The sequence below is a fragment of the Nicotiana attenuata genome, chromosome 7 (genome assembly GCF_001879085.1).
Source record: "Nicotiana attenuata strain UT chromosome 7, NIATTr2, whole genome shotgun sequence".
NCBI lineage: Eukaryota > Viridiplantae > Streptophyta > Magnoliopsida > Solanales > Solanaceae > Nicotiana > Nicotiana attenuata.
This window is the reverse complement of record NC_031995.1, coordinates 94053377-94074577: the sequence shown is the minus strand read 5'-3', so window position 1 is coordinate 94074577 and position 21201 is coordinate 94053377.

Sequence of the window (21201 nt, the reverse complement as noted above, 5' to 3'; positions counted from 1 at the left end):
ATGACGTCCTGGGCCATGAAGCGTGTAATAAAGGATTCACAGGCTATGAAATGATGCTCTCTTTTGCTTAGGTTTTCGATCAAATATGTGTAAAAGTATTTCTGAAAACTAACTTACTGTGCTTACTTGCAGGGTTTGGTCAAAATAAGGCAAAGATGCCAAAATAAACTCATGAAGGAGTAAACTTGCACAGGTTAAAGACAGTGAACTGGAGCGCGGAGAGCGGACAAAATACGCGGCCGCGTGAGGACCACCGCTGAGACGTCCACAAATACGCGACCCGTGAAAGTAAAGTTCAGAGAGGCAATTTTGAGCAAAAAGGTCTACCACTGACGGCAATGGAAAAGCGCAGCCCCGGAATATCTGACGCGGCCGCGGTGGTAATTTCGCTGAGAGCGGTGATTGAAGTACAGAGATTCTGCAACTTGAGCTTGGCTGAGGAATACGGTCCGCGTCAAAATTACGCGGCCGCGGTTGAAGCTAACGCGGAGGCGTTAACTTTTACGCTACCCGCGAAACCAAGTCCAAACCAAGCCCAGAATTGAAGAAACACGGACCGTGCTCATTATTGCGCGGCCGCGATAGCTCAAGCACGGACGCGGTCAGAATTATGCCTACGCGAAACATCCGCAGGGGTATTTTTGTCCGGGAATTTCAGCCTAGTATAAATAGTTCTTTTTCAGATTATTAGGTTAAGTTTTGTTAAGGAGAACACGTGAACAGCTGGTTTATACCTTTTTGAGTAACTTTAGAGTGGATTCATCTAAAATCTTTAGATTTTCATCTTCTATTTGAATATTATGGTTTATATTTCATCTCCATCTTTGATATGTACTGTTATTATGAGTAGCTAAACCCCATATCTAGGAATGTGGCTCAACCCTAGTGTGGGTATTTAATGGGTCTTGAATATTAGGGCTTAATTGTTTATGGGTTAGTGATATTTAGCTTAATTCATGCCTTAATTGTAGAATTGGTGGCTGCAAACACTGATTCATGCCTTGATGACTTAGACTCTTCTTGAGAAAGAGAGACTAAGTCTAGGAAAATTAGGCTAACAATGAATTGCGGTGCATTCAAGAGATTTATAGCCCGAATTAAAGGGTTAAATCTAGAGATAGTAATACCCGACTTGAACCAATATCATTTGTTATGCATGAACACCCATTTGGACTTGAGAAAGTCAAATTGGGCATAGTCACTCAAACTACCGAGAGGTATAGAGTGAGCACTTATGTGTGATGGTTATATCACGACCCCAATCACAACAAGCTTGCCCTGAATTCTCGATACCCGTTAGATATCCACCTAGACGGAAGTCATTGCCCTAGTCCCTTTTAATCTTCGAAAATATCCAACAAAAATAGTGTACTTAGCATACTTTAGCATACTATAGTATAACATTAGAAGTATAATCAATCTTGACCATGTTTGGAGGTGCAATTTGGAACAACACGCACATCTAGATTAGTTAGATACCTAAGTCCAAATCAATTAACTCCCTGTGGAAATAGATCCCGACCTTTGTTGGGTAAAATTGCATCGACCACCCTTGCCACTCGCTAGTGGTACAGGCTTGGAACCAATTAGTAACCACCCTGAAAACTATGGAGCGGAGGTGCACTAATAGGAGCTAATGGTGCACTGTAGGCTAGCTGGTCGGAATGAGACATATGAGGGCCACGACCACCTGAAGCACCATGGGATGCCTGGAGTGCTGAATGAAATGTCCTGGGAGGATGGCCTCTACCAAACGTACCCTTGCCTCTAAGCGAGGCACCACTGAATCCACCAGAATGACAAGGCCTCTTGTTAGACCCCTGACCTCCCCCCTGTGCAAGAACCATCTCGACTCGCTTGGCGACATTGGCAGCGGTCAGAAAAGAAATCTCATTCCCGGTCTCCTTAGCCATCTGTAGGAAGTAGAAGAATAGCATGACGGGCCAGATCCACAAAACGGGTTTCATATTGAGTGACGAACATAGTTCCCTGCCGGAGACGCTCAAACTGTCGAGCGTGATAGGAAGGTACTTCTCAAGAAATATCTGAGATAACTGGTCCCAAGTAACAGCAGGCGACCCAGCAAGTCTGGTCGATAAAAAATCCTTCCATCATCTCTTGGCAGAACCCATCATTTGAAACAGAGCAAAATCAACCCCATCGGTCTCAACTATCCCCATGTTCCGTAATACCTCGTGGTAGCGGTCAAGATAATCCTGTGGGTCCTCAGAATGTGTACCACTTTAGTGAACTATAAAGAGCTTGGTGAACTTGCCAAACTCAATAAGACCTCAAAATACATAGCTGGTCCATCACCGGCCTGTGTCGCAACAACCGGCTGGACTACCCCAACTGGCTGGGCTACTAGAGTCTGATACTGGGGAGCCATATATTCTGGAGTGTGAGTAGCGGGATTCTGTGCTCCTCCCCCAGCCTGAGAGGCGGTTGGTGCCATAGGAAATGTACCGACCTGGGCCACACTCTCCATAAGGCCCACAATACGGACTAGAGCGTCCTGAAGCATTGGGGTGACGATGAACCCCTCCGGGACCTGAGCTGCTCCAACAGGCACAGTCTGGGCTGGTGTCGCGCCCCCTTTTTTCCCTCCTCGCATCGGGAGAATCGGGTTAATGACATTTGGGATATAGGACAACTCGTTCCTTTTGGGAACTGGGTTTTGCATTTTTTTTGAAGAGTCGCCACCTAATGATTTATGGTGCATTAGGACACCTACAAGGTTCAACTACAACCACATTTTTGATAACCAGAGATAGGGTAAGGGCTTGAAATTATCCCAAGGGGAAGGCGTTAGGCACCCCTTAGGATCCATTAGTGTGGTTCCCAGCCAGACAATTCTTTGTGAATTTGGTGCAATTAACATGTAAGTAGATAAGGCTCAAATAAGAGGGGATTTTAATACACAAATGCTTGTAAGTAAACAAACTTTGAAAGAGCAATTATTAAAAGGCTGATTTTGAAAAGAAGTCATACTACTTTAAAGACAAAGAAAGGGAGGGGAAGGGGTCCTAGGTTTATTTATAATATGGATCACATCAATGCAATACCCGGTAATCACTTCTCAAAAGAGGGGCTACACGTGGCATTAGCGCACCGGTCATCATATACATATCTACCCTTCCCATCCATTAAGGTACTAAACCGCGGATTGGTCTCGACCACTATTGCATGCTATTACCTGTCCCATTCCTATCAGTCCTGGAGGTACTTAGGACTACTAATCCTAAGAGGGAGGGATATTAGGTTGACTTTGAGGTGTCAAAGGTAAAAATATAAGGCGACATACAAAACATATAGGACAACAAAATAGCAGGGGAAGCACATAAACATTGAAGGCTCATATATACCTCCTCAAACAAAGCAATCAATAGCATGACTTAAACAACAAGCAAGGTCTGAAAATATTAAGGCAAAAGGGGAGTTTAAGTTGTTGAAACAGATCAATTTATTGCATAACTCAGATAAGAAGTCTAAATCAGGCCTGCCTGCTGGTTGTAGCAATTACTAACAGAAACGGGCTTCGCTTTATTTATTGTTATTACCTAAGGTTTGCCTAAGTGTTTGGGGTAGAATGCTATGAGCATGGTATCTATTACTGATTCAGACTGTGGCAAAGCAATAACAAACTTATAAAATGAGCGGTTTGAAATCATATAGGCATGCTTGCTAAACCGTGTTAAATAGGGAGATTGAGTTACTTAAAACTGGTTCAGAATAGACTGATTTTTTTTTAAATTAGACTAGTCTCAGATTCTGCAGATGATGATATCCATTATTACTGGTTTTAATTCCTATAGACATGATATCTAGGGTTACTGATTCTAATTCCTATAGACATGATTTCTATAAATTATACTGATTTTAACATTATAAACACGATACCCGTTTATAGCCGTTTAGATCCTAGAGCACGATGTCTAAGTGGTAACAAGCGTGCAGAATTTAGAATAAAGTCCTATAGACAGGTTATCTAGGTATGAAGTTGAACATGCAGAATTTTAAATGAACCCCTATAGGCATGGTGTCTAAAATGCAGAATCGAACACGCGGGATGTAATACAGTCCTATAGGCATGCTTTCTAAATGCAGAATTGAATCATTCGAAACACAAATCCTATGGGCATGTTTTCTACCCTTGAGCATGCATAATTACACTTTTTTCACTAGCCAACCCCAGATGTTTATTATAAATTATTACAGACCAGTTGCTGAATTACATCAAGAAAATACATAAAAAGGAAAGTACAACCATAGGAAGCCTGATTCTGACTTCCTCTCTGAGTTATGGAACAAAACGCCTCAAATACCACTTGTTTCAAAGCCTTTCTCGGACCTGGGTGTGTCAGAGTTCCCTAAGGATCTCAAGGGACCCCAGGCAGTGCTTACACCCAGGTTCATAGAACCAGATAGAGAAGAGTGCAGAGTGGAAGGGCCAGCCCTTATGTGTCCAAGTTCAGAGGGAGCTCATGGGTCCCAAGGCAAGGCTCACACAAGAGCGGCAGAACATAAGTCTAAGAAGATAGTGGAAGTGCAGGAATAGAGTTTTAAAACTGAGGGGATAAAGAAGAGGGGTAAAGGGTGATAGGGTAATAGTAATTAGTAAAACACAGAGTTAATAACTTCATACAAAGGGGTCAGGGGTTGGGAATCCATTGCAAGGAGCCTATGTACTTAGGCAGGGGTCAGCTTTGGGCATGCACAGCAATATGAGGTGCTGGCATGCCTATAAGCCAACCAGAACACACAACAACTAGAGGAAACATGGAGGTTATGATCCCAAGGGGATCAAGTTTGGGTTATGCACAGCAATGTTCAATGCTGTCATGCCCCAAACCAACCACAGATACCAAACACATTGGGGATGGGGATTTAAGGTTCTCAAGACATGATAAGTAATTAACAGAAGCAATAATTCAGAGCAAAAAAGGCAGACTTCCGCATGCTTAATAATGAAACTTGGGTTAAATACAAACAAGAGACAAACAAGGATGAAAGAAACAGTAAAGAAACATGTTGTTGCTGATGCTAAAAATTAGTTAGAACATACCGGTCAAGATGCAAATGCAGAGAAAAAATGAGCAATCTTCCCACAGCCTAGCCTTGGCTTTCAACCGGCTAGGTAAGGCAGCAATACAAGTAGCAACAAAGAAAAGGGAGAGATTTTAGTGAAGTGTGTGTCTGAACTCTAGTGTTTTATCCCTTGTGTTCATATGTTTGCAAGAAGAGGAGGTGGGTATTTATAGTTTTGAAAACATGTGAGAAATAAGGCAGTAAATAAAGTTCAATGCAAATATGGAAGTAATCAGCAATCATAATCAATCAACCAAGTGATTCCCCTTTAATTGAGGAATTACTTGTTTAACGGGGCTAACATGTTCAAAAGAAGGAAAGAAAGATCAGTTAGACTGATTATTACCATAAAAGAAAGTAGAAAACATCAAGTACATAATCGAGTCCTGGTATAGAGATACACTTGTGTGTTTTCTTTTTTTGGGAAAAAGATTCAGCAAGGTAATAAGTAAGGAAAGGGATCGATCACTTTAATAGGCGAGTAAAATTAGAGTTCACAAAAAGGGAAGGTTTAAAATCAGTCCCAAAATTGAGCATCAGTCAAAGAAGGAACCTCAGCATATAAATAGAATACACAAACAAAAGACATGTGAGGCCAAGCTATTGGCAAAAGAGACAGCATGAATAGTAGTACAAAGTCAGTAGATAGCAAATATTCGAAACATGATAGTCAAGTAGGTCATGTCTCATTGAATCAGTAGTAAGAAAATACAGAGTGTCAGGAGCATGCAAAGGGTCTCACAGCATAGTCGAGTTTCAAAGATAGTAAGAACCCAGAATCAGAGGAATCATATAAGGGAAAGAGATGCTGAAACAAGGAACTTCAAATCAAGTCAGGCATTCAAACGAGCAGTTTCAACTCAAAGACATAGGTTTTTCATTTAAGAATATTCAAGCTTAACAGATGATAAACGGATAAATCAAATAGACATTAGCAAACAATTTCAGAAACTCGAATGAGCCCAAAAAAAATTAGGGTTCTCCAACATCAATCAAGTTTAAAGATGATAAACAAATAAATCCGACAATATCTAGCAAATAGTCTCAGAAACTCGAATGAACCCGAAGAAATTAGGGTTTTCAACACCAATCGAGTTTAAAGATGAATAACAAGTAAATCAAACAAACATTAACAAATAGCTTCAGAAACTCGAATGAACCCAAAAGTGATTAGGGTTTTCAACATCAATCGAGTTTAAAAGGTGGTAAACAGACAAGTCAAGCAAGAGTTCAAACAAGCACACATCTTAAACGTGTTAAAATTCAGAGAAGAGATTTTGAAATAACTTAACAGGAAAAACCCTAATCGGAAAAGACAAAGAGTCGTTTTGAAGGCAAAATTGAAGAAACTTCGAGAAGTTGTTTAAAAGTTCAAGATAAACACAGATCTAAAGTAGATCTGAAGGAAATCGGAGAGGATCTGAGAGATTAGGGTTTTAGAAGACCCAAAAAAGGTGAGAGAGGCTTCGAAAGTTACCGATCTAGACAGGGGAGTCAAAGGTCTGACTCGAATGGCCATGGCTGGCTGGAGAAAGGTCAGAGACGACCGGAGAACAGTCATCGAGCGAGGATTGGACTAAACCCGTTCAGAATCTAGTCATGAGACCGCAGCAACAAACACATAGAAGCCATAGGAGGCTGATACAGGTCTTGGGCGACCATGGAAAGCCATAAATTAGGGTAGATTAAGGGGGCGGTGGCTAGGTTTGATGTTGCTATAGAGAGGATTTGGGAGAGGAGGGGAATGCAGAGGCGGCGTATGGTAACAAATGAAAGGTTTGGGGGGTAGGTGGGAATTAATTTAGGTAAGGGCAATTTTTGGCCGTTGATCTGAGTGATCAACGGCTTGGATTGAACGGGTAAAGGGGCGGTTTAATGAGACCGGGTTTGGGTCGGTTTTAATCGGGATTGGGTCGGGGTTTTGATAGGATTTGGGCTAGGGTAATTGGGATTCAAATTGGGGTCCAATTTAGGCTATAATCGAAATAAAATGGGGCTAGCATTTAAATAGCCAATTTTCCTATTTGATTAATAAAAAATAATAAAATAGTTTTTGGAAATAAATTAATGGTACTAAAAGGATTTATGACACATATTTAATTATTTAAAAATACCAGACTTTATTTTATGAACATAAATGTAGCTAAATCTTAAAAGAGGCTAATATTGTCATTATATGCAATTTAGCTTTAAAAATACTAAATAAATTTGTAAAAATATGCAAAAATTCCCTTGGCTATATTTTAGCATAGATAAAAAAGTGCAATAAGTGAATCACCAAAAAATGATAATTTTGAAAATAATTATTGAATTTTATGGATAAAAATAGGAGAATAAATAGATAAAAAAAATCTTTCAAAATTAAGAAAAAGTAATGAAGCACTTGGATATCTGCATATATGCATATATATACCATTTTGAAGCTATATTTTCATATTGAAAAGTATATAGGGAAAAATTGGGTGTCAACAGCTACCCCTCTTTACCCGGGAACGATGAAAGAGTTTTCGGGTAAAGATATGATGGCCAATTTTGACCGAACGCAATGGTTTGGGAGAGGTTTAGGCCGCACCCTGGCTTCTGAGCTGCCTACATATCCCTGGTTTTACAGGAATCGGGCCATATGTAGTTCAGGATCTGTCGGCGGAGTATGCCGAGGGGTATTTTCCAAGAACGGACGCAATATCTTAGGCTGGTCGAGTGGACGGTTTACAGGAATGGTTAGGTTTGATATGGCTGCGGGAACTGGAGCGGGATCGCTCCTGCCGGGACGGCTGTTGCATGCCGGTTTTACCTGCAAATAGAAACAATACAAGCGTATATTGTGCATAAAGTTAGATATGATGCAAGTTCCCTGTTGGACCATGAATGATGTCTTCGGATGGTTAGGATGACGTCCTTAGACCATGACGTCCTGGGCCATGAAGCGTGCAATAAAGGATTCGCAGGCTATGAAATGATGCTCTCGGGCTATGAAAATGATGCCTCCGAACCATGATGCCTTTGATTAATGATATGCAAAAGATTGAAAGGGATCCTCAGGCCATGACATGGTGTTCTCGGGCTATGCGTATGGTGCCTCCGAACGATGACGCCTTTGAATGAGTTGGCGATATTTCAACCCATAAAGGATGCAATATGAGGCGATCTTTCAACCATGCAAATGTGGCAATCTTTCAGCCCATGAAATGCAATATGAGGCGATCTTTCAGCCATGCAGATGTGGCGATCTTTCAGCCCATGAAGATGCAGTATGAGGCGATCTTTCAGCCCATGAAATGTAGTATGAGGCAATCTTTCAGCCATGCAGATGCAGTATGAGGCGATCTTTCAGCCATGCAGATGCAGTATGAGGCGAGAAGTATGAGGCGATCTTTCAGCCATGCAGATGTAGTATGAGGCGATCTTTCAGGCATGCAGATGCAGTAGAGGTAGAGCTTAACCTCGGAAGGCAGAATGGCATCCTTATGCAATGCAGAAATGCAGATGGAGACAGCGTTTAGTCTCGGAAGGAAGAATGGTAGCCATATGCAATGCAGAAATGCAGATAGAGACAGCGTTTAGTCTCGGAAGGCAGAATGGTAGCCTTATGCAAGAAATAAAATAGCAAATGACAGTAGAGTTTTCTTAGCTGATGACAGATTCCGGGTTGGTGATTACTAGGAGCGTTGCGACATACGAAATATTACGAGTGCGTGCTGATAGCAAATATTGGTTAGTGCAATGGTTCGGAGAATCGTGCTCTTGAACAAGATCTGCCCTGTGAGTGTACAGTATGCTTAATGATTTCATAATCCTAGTGCCTGCATCCTAAGAAAAATTGTGAGTTTTGTAAAGGGGAAGGTTAGTTCGTATCCCCCGCTGGTTTTGCTTGACTCGTTCTGCTTTGATCTGGTGATACCATTTGTATCATTGGGGTAGTGTTGCTAAACGTAGTTTCAATAATAAACATGCATGATTTTGTAAAAGTACGACATAAATGTATAATTAAAATAGCTTTTAGATGAACCGACGAGTGTGACATGGTTCGAGACATTGCAACCTCTCTTGCTAACGGAATTTTGAGGGTCCTCCTAAAAATTCTACCCCAGTTTAGTGGGTTGACGTTTCTGACTGTTGCTCGTGCGGCGATCGGCTGAAATTACTTCGAAATTTTGAGGGTCCTCAAAATTCTGCCCCAGTTTTCAATTTCGGGGGAAAATGAAATTTTATTGAATTATGACCGAATCCATAGGGCTGCCTACGTATCCCCTTTTAAACCGGAATCAGGTCAGGCTTAGTTCAATTACATCGTGCAGGGAAAACACAAAGATTATACATAGTAACGCTTGACTGCATCTGAATTAATCGGCTTTGGCCAAACTTCTCCGTCCATTTCTGCGAGTATGAGGGTTCCTCCTGTCAAAACCCGGTGAACCATGTAAGGACCCTGCCAATTGGGAGAGAACTTCCCTTTGGCCTCGCCTTGATGCGGAAAAATTTTCTTTAATACCAGCTGCCCTGGCGTGAACTGTCTGGGCTTGACTCTCTTGTTGAAGGCTCTGGACATTCTGTTCTGATAAAGTTGGCCATGACACACTGCGTTCATTTTATTCCCATCTATATGAGCTAGCTACTCGTAATGACTCTTCACCCATTCTGCATCGTCGAGTTCAGCTTCCTGTATGATCCTTAAGGAAGGAATTTCTACTTCGACGGGAATGACGGCTTCTGTACCATAAACCAGCATATAGGGGGTTGCTCCAGTTGATGTGCGGACTGTGGTACGATACCCTAATAGAGCAAATGATAACTTCTCGTGCCACTGTTTATGCTTTTCTATCATTTTCCTCAATATTTTCTTGATATTCTTATTGGCGGCTTCTACAGCTCCGTTCATTTGAGGCCTGTAGGCTGTGGAATTTTCGTGTCTAATCTTAAAGGTTTCACACATGGCTTTCATCAATTCGCTTTTGAGATTGGAGCCATTATCAGTGATGATTAACTCTGGAATCCCGAATCGACAAACAACGCGGTCGCGGACAAAGTCTGCCACAACTTTCTTAGTTACGGCTTTGTAAGATGCTGCTTCGACCCATTTCGTGAAATAGTCAATTGCCACTAGGATAAACCTGTGTCCGTTAGAAGCAATGGGCTCAATTGGACCAATAACATCCATTCCCCAGGCGGCGAATGGCCAGGGTGAGCTTGTTGCATTGAGCTCATTTAGCGGCACATTTATCATGTCGGCATGAACTTGACAGCGATGGCATTTCCGGACGTACTGGATGCAATCTGTCTCCATAGTTATCGAAAAGTAACCAACCCGAAGTATCTTCTTTGCTAAAACAAAACTATTCATATGTGGACCGCAGGTCCCAGCATGAATCTCCTCTAGCAGCTTGGACGCTTCTTTTGCGTCGACACACCTTAATAATCCCAAATCGGGAGTCCTCCTATACAGGATTCCTCTGCTTTGATAGAAATTGTTGGACAACCTCCGAAGTGTGCGCTTCTGGGTATGATTGGCAAGCTCCGGGTACTCTCCTTTCGCCAAGTATTCCTTGACATCATGGAACCAAGGTTTTCCGTCTGCTTCCTTTTCAACATGGGCACAGTAAGCTTGTTGATTATGAATTTTCACCGGTATGGGATCAATGAAATTCTTATCGGGATGCTGTATCATGGATGACAGGTAGCCAATGCATCGACGAATTCAATCTGGATTCTGGGAACATGTCGGAATTCTGTCTTTGTGAACCTCTTTCTCAATTCCTGTACATGATGCAGATACGGGAGTATCTTGGAGTTCTTGGTTGCCTATTCTTCTCGTACCTGATGTATAAGTAAGTCTGAATCTCCGATTACTAACAGTTCTTGGATGTTCATGTCAATGGCCATTTTGAGCCCTAAGATACAAGCTTCTTATTCGGCCATATTGTTGGTGCAGGGAAACCGGAGCTTGGCGGATACCGGATAGTGCTAGCCGGTTTCTGATACCAAGACTGCTCCTATGCCAACTCCTTTGAAGTTTGCTGCTCCATCGAAAAACATTATCCAACCATCATAGGACTCTGCAATATCTTCTCCTACGAATGATACTTCTTCATCAGGAAAATACATTTTCAGAGGTTCGTATTCTCCATCCACGGGATTCTCAGCGAGATGATCTGCTAGGGCCTATCCCTTGACCGCTTTTTGAGTTACGTAGACAATGTCGAACTCACTCAACAGGATTTGCCACTTGGCTAGCTTGCCGGTGGGCATGGGCTTCTGAAAGATGTACTTTAAAGGATCCATCCTTGATATGCGATATGTATTATAGGCACAGAAGTAATGCCTTAGCTTCTGAGCGACCTAAGTCAAAGCACAACAGGTGCGCTCCAAAAGAGAATAACGGGCCTCATACGGAGTGAACTTCTTGCTGAGATAATAGATGGCTTGTTCCTTTCTTCCTGTTTCATCCTGTTGCCACAGAACGCAACCGAAAGCTCCGTCCAACACCGCAAGGTAGAGTAATAAGGTTCTACCTGGCTCAAGCGGGACCAAAACTGGTGGTGTCGACAAGTACTCCTTGAATATGCCGAAGGCCTTTTGACAGTCATCGGTCCATTTGGTAGCGGCGTCCTTCTTCAACGTTTTAAAAATTGGCTCGCAGATGACTGTGGACTATGCTATGAACCGGCTGATGTAGTTGAGTCTTCCCAAGAAACTCATCTCGTCCTTCTTTTTCTTTGGCGGTGGTAGTTCTTGAATGGCTTTGACTTTTGATGGATCCAGTTCTATTCCTCGGCGGCTCACGATAAACCCAAGCAACTTCCCGGCAGGAACCCCAAATGCACATTTTGCGGGGTTTAGTTTCAGGTTGTTCCTCCGTAATCTGTTGAAAAACTTCCTCAGATCTTTTATGTTGTCAGCGGCTTTCTTGGATTTGATGATAATGTCATCCACATATACCTCTATCTCCTTGTATATCATGTCATGAAAAATGGTAGTCATGGCCCTCATGTAGGTGGCACCTGCATTATTTAGGACGAATGGCATCATCTTGTAACAATACATTCCCCACGGCGTAATGAAAGCCATTTTCTCAGCATCTTCTTCATCCATCCAGATCTGATGGTAACCGGCAAAATAATCCACAAATGACTGCAGTTCATGCTTGGCGCAATTGTCAATCAGGATGTGTATGTTCGGCAAAGGGAAGTCGTCTTTCGGATTGGCCCGGTTAAGATCCCGGTAGTCGATATAGACTCTGACCTTCCCGTCCTTCTTTGGCACTGGCATTATGTTGGCTAACCATGTCGGGTATTCTACTAGCCTGAGAACCTTAGCTTTGATCTGCTTGGTGACTTCTTCCTTGATTTTCAGATTCATATCAGCTTTGAGCTTTCTGAGCTTTTGCTTTACCGGTGGACACATTGAATCGGTTGGCAGTTTGTGAGCCACAATGGACGTACTCAGACCAGTCATGTCATCATACGACCAGGCAAATATGTCTTCATATTCCCTTAGAAATTCTGTGTATTCCTTCTTTTCTGATGGCGATAAGTGAGCACTGATTCGTGTTTCCTTGACATTTTCTGCATCTCCCAAGTTAACAATTTCTGTCTCGTCCGGGTTGGACTTAGATCTATTCTCAAAGTTCTCTACTTCTTTGACAATTTCCTCTGGTATGTCATCATCCTCTGAATCACTGTCTGTTTGTCGCGTTGCCTCATTGCATGTCACAGTCATGGGTTCATCAAGATAAGTAATAGTAATGCTGTATAAATAAAGTAATAAGAGAAAAATAATAATAAGTGTTGATTCATAAGAAAAGTCGAAAGGCTTTTGATAAATTTCATAAATGTTTTGAACATTGAAGATCTTATTGCGGGAATAAAAAATGCGAAAAGAAAATAAAAATAAAAACAGTGCATGATGCTTGTTTTAGCCTTGCTACCCCGAGGCTCGTCGGGCTCTGGTAGTTCTGATAGTCCAGTTATTGAGGCGCGCTCCTCTGCTTATGGCATGTATGGAAGGGCCTTCCTCCCCCTCCTCCTCAATGATAACACAACAATCCATATCATTGTCTTCTAAAAACAAGTTTTTCACTACTACGAGCGCCTCTTCTTCGTCCGTCCCATAGACGACGTCAGCCTGTTGGAAAGTCTGTTCTAAGTGCGGTATCGGCTGCTCCAGTGGGTAGTAAGGACCACGCCATGGTGGCGACCAGTTGTTGAACTCTTCCCAAGTGTATTCGTATCCCAAGCCGAAAGTGGTTCCATGCTTCTTGAGTGTTATGGGTTTAGCTATTCCTTGGAGGTTTTTGCCGAGTCCTTTGCCAGGCTCGTACCCACTCCAATTCAATACACTCTTGATCTTGTTATCCCACCAATTGTCTTTGTCGACAACATTTACCCGCTCAATGTGGTGGTAGGTCTCTCCGCCTAGCTTTCTTCTCCCTCCGATTGCTGAAATGGTCTGACGACTGTATATGGGGTTGCTACCGTCAACGTGAATGATCACCTCCTGGTGATTCCATTCGAATTTTACCGCCTGGTACAAGTAGATGCTACGGCCCCAGCAGCGTGAATCCATAGCCGCCCCAGCAGCAAGTTGTAGGATGCGGGCACATCTATTACTTGAAAATCAACATCGAACCAGGTTGGTTCCATCTGCTGACACAAGCTAATTTCACCGATGGTGTACCTCTGAGACCCATCAAAAGCTTTTACGTTGATTGCTCCTTCTTTTATCTCGTGCTACCCTTTGCCCAACTTCTTGACTGTTACCAGATGGCAGATGTTAAGGCTGGAACCCCCGTCGACCAGGATCCTGGTGATGAAATAGTACTCGCATTGTACGGTGATATGCATGGCTCTGTTGTGACCCATCCCTTCAGGTGGCAGCTCATCCTCATAGAAGATGATTTTATGGCTCTCTAATACCTGTCCCACCATATTGGCCATTTCCCCGCCAGTGATGTTGCTTGGCACGTAGGCTTCACTTAGCACCTTTAGCAGAGCATTTTTGCGTGCCTTGGAATTCTGCAGTAGCGAGAGGATGGATATATGCGCTGGTGTTTTATTCAGCTGGTCGATGACCGAGTACTCTTTGGCCTGTATTTTTCTCCAAAGGTCGTCCGGACCTGTCTCAATGATGGGTGGCCGGTTGGAGGCCTGCTTGCTGGACTCAGCTAGGTACTCAAGGGTATAAATTATCCTTGTTCTTGTCATTCCCTGTGCTGCAACAGTCTCTTCGAACCTGACCTTGCCTTTCCTCCTAGCCTCGGCTGTGTAATCCCAGGGTATGGCTTTTGTGTTAAATGACGACATGACGGACATCGCCACTGGGATCGGTGCGGCCACCTTTACTTCGAATGGGACATGTTCTTTGGGTGGCAAAACTACAACTTTAAATGGTGCTGGTGCTTTTGCTGATGGCGCTGCTTCGAACTCAAGAGAGATAGACACATCTACCTCAGTGACCTCAGATGGTTGGATCTGGACCATGATGGGGTTGAGGGTAACTACTGGCTTCTTTGGATCATCGCCCTCCGTGATCAACCCGATGGATCCCTCGGGATCCCAATCATCCTCTACTTCAATCATGTGAATACTCCCGCCCTTATGGTCTGATCGAGGGTTGTTGCGGACATTTGGGGCGGGTTCCTTTGCCAGAATAACCTTATTATTCGGTCAGAGACTGGATCTTGTGGAACGACATTCGTCGATGGTGTGCTCTTTCATGCCGGAGTGGTATGCTCAGGATTTGTTTGGGTTAACCTACTAATAAGGGTTCTCAGGGGTTGTAGTAGGGATGAGGTGACATAACCGGCGGCTTTGAGTCTTTCATACAGTTGGTCAATGGGTTCAGCAATGGCTGTATATTGTTTGTGAGGCCTGCGGTTAAAATTTGGTCGGGGTCTAGAGAAGTTCTGACGGGCAGGAGGTGACTGATAGTGGGATGGTTGAGCATTATAAGTTTGGTAGACATGTGCGGGTTGGGAATATCTGGGCGAAGTAGGATGATATATGGGAGGTGGAGATGGTTGATAGGCGGGTGGTGAGGGTGCTTGGTAGTTCGGAGTGGGCTAATATGTGAGTGGAGGTGTTGGGTAGGTTTGGTACTTGATAGGAGATTTGGTTCTTTGTGCGACCATCACGGTTCCTACGTCCCTCTTATTGGACATACCACCGGACTGCAAGGCCTTATTTGTAGCCGGCAAGGCCTCGAAGTTTGTGACCATACCGCTCTTAATGCCTTCTTCAATTCGTTCCCCCAGTTTGATAATGTCAGAAAATTTATGGCTCTCGATCATCATTAGTCGTTCATAGTATTGCGGGTCTTGGGCCCGAACAAAGAATTTATCCATTTATTCCTCTTCTAAGGCAGGTCTGACCTTAGCAGCTTCGGACCTCCAGCGAGTAGCATACTCGCGAAATGTTTCTGTAGGCTTCTTCTTTAGATTCTGGATATAGAACACATCCGGCGCATTCTCTATGTTGAACCTGAACCTATCCATGAAATCGGATGCCATATCTACCCAGCTTGACCATTTCTTTGGATCCTGGCTGATGTACCAAGACAGCGCATCTTCTTTTAGACTCCTCATGAACAGCTTCATACGGATTCTCTCGTCTTTCCCTACCCCAACCAGTTTGTCACAATACGTCCTCAAATGGACCCTTGGATCACCTGTACCATCAAACATCTTGAACTTCGGAGGTTTGTACCCCTCGGGCAGTTCGACATCGGGCTGTATGCAGAGATTTTCATAATTTAGCCCTTCAATTCCCTTGTTTCCTTCAACGCCCTGGATCCGGCTAGTCAATTTCTTAAGTTCTTCAGTCAGGTTCCTGATGAGCAAATCTTTATCATCAGACTCGGGTGTGCCTGAGATGGGTTGGGTGGAGAGTGGCATGGTCTCCACGTAGATGGGGGTGTTATGGTGGGTGTGGAAGTGGTCATTTGTGGAGTTTTTGAGTTCTGGGAGGAGTAGCGGGGTGTTGTTTGTGGTATGGCAAGTGTTGCATTGGGTCTTTGGTGGAACAGTATGAGGAGTGGGATGATTTTGTTGCTTCGGGATGTTTTAAGGTGGTGTAGGGTTTTGAGTATTGGGAAAGATGATATCTGGGGTGCTGAGTGAAAAATGACAAACTTGCCAGATTCCGAACCTGGTCGAGCTCTTCCTGGAACTTTAGCGATTTCTGTTCAAGCTGGGATATGTCTTCCTTAGGAACCTGAGTACCATGACCATTAGTGACCTCTACCCGTTCAGTTGAATTCTCCTTTCTGACGCTGTTCAAATCTTCCATCTTGCCCTTGTTCTTGCTTTTGATAGGACTAAGAGGAGGAGTGGGTAGAGGGCCCCTAGATCTCGTGGAATAGGATAATGTTGCCAGAGTGCACGAACTAACCTTTGGGGAGGGGAATAACAAAACAAAAAAATAAAACAAAAACTGTAACCAAGTTAGTGAGGATAATAAAAAGTGTTGCAGTATTTAAACACATAGTGCGGGAATGTAAATCGTGTCCTAATTTGGGGACCTTTTTGTGCCTGAGGTAGGCCTAGCGACAAGTTGATTTGGAGAACTTAGAATGCTATGCTTCATTTTATTGATAGAAAATAGACAAATTCAAAAAAGACACTAAAGGCAAGAAATAAAATCACTAATGGCCATTGGCCTTACTACATTATAAAGCGAAAAGATAAACTCCTATCTATTTGGTCCCAGAAGGACCCTCGCCAGATTCGGCATCCTTTGCTCCATCGAACAGCTTCCCCAACTCGCGAAGTCCCAGCGATAGGTAGGCCCTGGCCTGATATCCTCCTTCGGTTCCCTCAGCATTTTGGCAGTCTTCGACCCTCTTGAGAAACTTTCTTTCTAACTCCACCATGCCCCGCTCCAAGTATCCCAGTCGCTTGTTGGCACTGATAGCCATGTCCTTCCATTCCTATATAAACTTCTGGTTAGATTCTTGTATCTCGTGGTGTTCGCTTTCGAACTCCCGGATTCTCTTGTGTAATTGGTTGTATTAGACCTGTGCCTCGCCCTCTCATCTATAACCCTATGACCTTGAGCAAACCCCGGCTGGCCCATACCATCATGGTTGTCTTCCAACCAAACCGAGTAGAAAGGAGCACAACTAGTATGATACCTGTCTGGCTCGATGGTATCTCTTCCCATTATGATCTTGCAGTGCCACATATGTTGTGTTTAGCACTTGTAAGGACTATCATCCTCAGCTCGAAAATGACTCATCTTGTTGACCCTGGGTATAACCTGCTTCCTACCAGCTTGCCTCATAACCCGAAGCGGGACGTAAGGGTGTGTCCCCCTGAGACCAATCAATATTAGGAAAGGTGCGTCTCTTGATCGGGCAATGAATTCCTCTGTTGGAAACTATTCGAACATCCACTGAATTTGCTCCTCGGTCAGATTATCAAACAGTTCGACCCATCCTTTAGCATCCTCTGGCTGAGCAAACATATCGGGGATGTAATTCATTCGCTTTGGGTGATGGAAATCAATATGATCATCCCAGTCCCTACGTCGGATTTCCTGTCGATATTCGCCACTCTGGAGATGTTCTATGAGCCAGCGTTGGAGTAATAGATTGCAACCTTCAAAGTGTTTTGCTCCTCGCTGACACTACTCCAAAGCTCGGTGTATGTCTGCAATAATCATGGGTACGATGCTGAACGCCTGCCCATCAATCCCTTCCATTAGGGTTTTGGTTACCATAGCTAGCCTGGTGTGGATCCTTGCTTTCTTCAGTGGAAACACGACCAGCCCCAGGAAACAGAACATGAAGACGAAAACTCTGCGGTGGATGTGTCCAAAGATGTGAGGGCAAATTCGCCAGAGTAGGTACGGTAAGATTTGCTGTGACCGTACCTTTCATACAAGTAATCAAAAGGAATGTATGAATCCTTCAAGCATGTTAATTCTTGATTCTTCTTCAAACCCATCATTTTAAGGAAGCCCCTACCTTTGCGGTTCTCAGGCGTTAGCAAACCCAGAGTTTCCCACACCAAACCGGCCAATCCTCCTATTTCCTCTAGCAAGGGTGTCATTTCAATGTCCCCAAAGCGGAACACAGCCCTTTCACAATCCCAAAGTAGTGTGGCAACTTCTATGATCTTGTTATTGGATTGGATCTCCAGGAGGGAAGGTAGATTTCCTAGATATTTTCGGACGAGAGTCTGATCACTAGAGTGAAGATCTTTCCGAATATGCCTTTCCGAATATACCGTTGATCGACTGGTTTTACCGCAAATATGCCTTTCCGAATTTAGGGGGTAATGATATAGGAAGAGCGCAACCACTCATTATAAGCGTTGCTATAGTATTTGTTTTGGCACGAGTGGGAATATGATGTTGAGCATGACTATGCAACAATTAAAAGCATGTTGGCTTGTATTTGCACATTAAGAAAGCAATAAATACAATAGTTTCATAATTTAAAGCACTAAAGAAAAGAAAACAAGGAAGGTATGTCAGTTTTGCTTCTAAAGAAGAAATTAAATGCTTAAAGGAATTAAACAGATAACTGCACATAGGGAGAGGTACAAATTCACAAGAATAATCTGAAATGGTAAAAAGCCTAAAAGTCCCCAGCAGAGTCGCCATGCTGTCGCGTCCCCTTTTTTCCCTCCTCGCGTCGGGAGAATCGGGTTAATGACATTTGGGATATGGGACAACTCGTTCCTTTTGGGAACTGGGTTTTGTATTTTTTTTTGAAGAGTTGCCACCTAATGATTTATGGTGCATTAGGACACCTACAAGGTTCAACTACAACTACATTTTTGCCAAGGGGAAAGTGTTAGGCACCCATCGGGATACGCTAGTGTGGTTCCCGGCAAGTCAATTTTTTGTTAATTTGGTGCAATTAACATGTAAGCAGAAAAGGCTCAAATAAGAGGGGATTTTAATACGCAAATGCTTGGAAGTAAACCAAGTTTGAAAGAGCAATTATTAAAAGGCTGATTTTGAAAAGAAGTCATACTACTTTAAAGACAGAGAAAGAGAGGGGGAGAGGTCCTAGGTTTGTTTATAATATGGATCACATCAATGCAATACCCGGTAATCACTCCTCAAAAGAGGGGCTACACGTGGCATCAGCGCACCGGTCATCATATCTATATCTACCCTTCCCACCCATTAAGGTACTAAAGCGCGGATTGGTCTCGACCACTGTTGCATGCTATTACCCGTCCTTTTCCTATCAGTCCTGGAAGCACTTAGGACTGCTAATCCTAAAAGGGAGGGATATTAGGCTGACTTTGAGGTGTCAAAGTTAAAAATCTAAGGCAACATACAAAACATATAGGACAGCACAATAGCAGGGGAAGCACATAAACAATGAAGGCTCATATATACCTCCTCAAACAAAGCAATCAATAGCATGACTTAAACAACAAGCAGGGTCTGAAATTATTAAGGCAAAAGGGAAGTTTAAGTTGTTGAACCAGACAAATTTATTACATAACTCAGATCAGAAGTCCGAATCAGGCCTGCGTACTGGTTGTAGCAATTACTAACAGAAACGGGCTCCGCTTTATTTATTGTTATTACCTAAGGTTTGCCTAAGTGTTAGGGGTAGAATCCTATGAGCATGGTATCTATTACTGATTCAGACTGTGGCAAAGCAGTAACAAACATAAAAAATGAGCGGTTTGAAATCCTATAGGCATGCTTGCTAAACCGTGTTAAATAGGGATATTGAGTTACTTAAAACTAGTTCAGAATAGACTGATTTTTTTTTTAAATTAGACTAGTCTCAGATTCTGCAGATGTTGATATCCATTATTACTGGTTTTTAATTCCTATAGACATGATATCTAGGGTTACTGATTCTAATTCCTATAGACATGATTTCTATAAATTATACTGATTTTAACATTATAAACATGATACCCGTTTATAGCCATTTAGATCCTAGAGCATGATGTCTAAGTGGTAACAAGCGTGCAGAATTTAAAATAAAGTCCTATAGGCAGGTTATCTAGGTATGAAGTTGAACATGCAGAATTTTAAATGAAACCCTATAGGCATGGTGTCTAAAATGCAGAATCGAACACGCGGGATGTAAAACAGTCCTATAGGCATGCTTTCTAAATGCAGAATTGAATGATTCAAAACACAAATCCTATGGGCATGTTTTCTACCCTTGAGCATGTATAATTATCCATCCCTTTTTCACTAGCCAACCCCAAATATTTATTACAAATTATTACAGACCAGTTGCTGAATTACATCAAGAAAATACATAAAAAGGAAAGTACAACCATAGGAAGCCTGATTCTGACTTCCTCTCTGAGTTATGGAACAAAACGCCTCAAATACCACTTGTTTCAAAGCCTTTCTCAGTCCTGGGTGTGTCAGAGTTCCCTAAGGGTCTCAAGGGACCCCGGGCAGTGCTTACACCCTGGTTCATAGAAGCAGATAGAGAAGAGTGCAGTGTGGAAGGGCCAGCCCTTATGTGTCCAAGTTTAGAGGGAGCTCATGGGTCCCAAGGAAGGCTCACATAAGAGGGGCAGAACTTAAGTCTAAGAAGATAGTGGAAGTGCAGGAATAGAGTTTTAAAACTGAAGGGATAAAGGAGAGGGGTAAAGGGTGATAGGAAAACAGTAATTAGTAAAACACAGAGTTAATAACTTCATACAAAGGGGTCAGGGGTTGGGAATCCATTGCAAGGAGCCTATGTACTGAGACAGGGGTCAGCTTTGGGCATGCACGGCAATAGGAGGTGCTGGCATGCCTATAAGCCAACCAGAACACACAACAACTAGAGGAAACATGGAGGTTATGATCCCAGGGGGATCAAGTTTGGGTTATGCACAACAATGTTCAATGTTGTCATGCCCCAAACCAACCACGGATACCAAACACATTGGGGATGGGCATTTAAGGTTCTCAAGCCATGATAAGTAATTAACAGAAGCATTAATTCATAACAGAAAAGGCAGACTTCCGCATTCTTAATAATGAAACTTGGGTTAAATACAAACAAGAGACAAACAATGATGAAAGAAATAGTAAAGAAACATGTTGTTGCTGATGCTGAAAATTAGTTAGAACATACGAGTCAAGATGCAAATGCAGAGAAAAAATGAGCAAGCTTCCCACAGCCTAGCCTTGG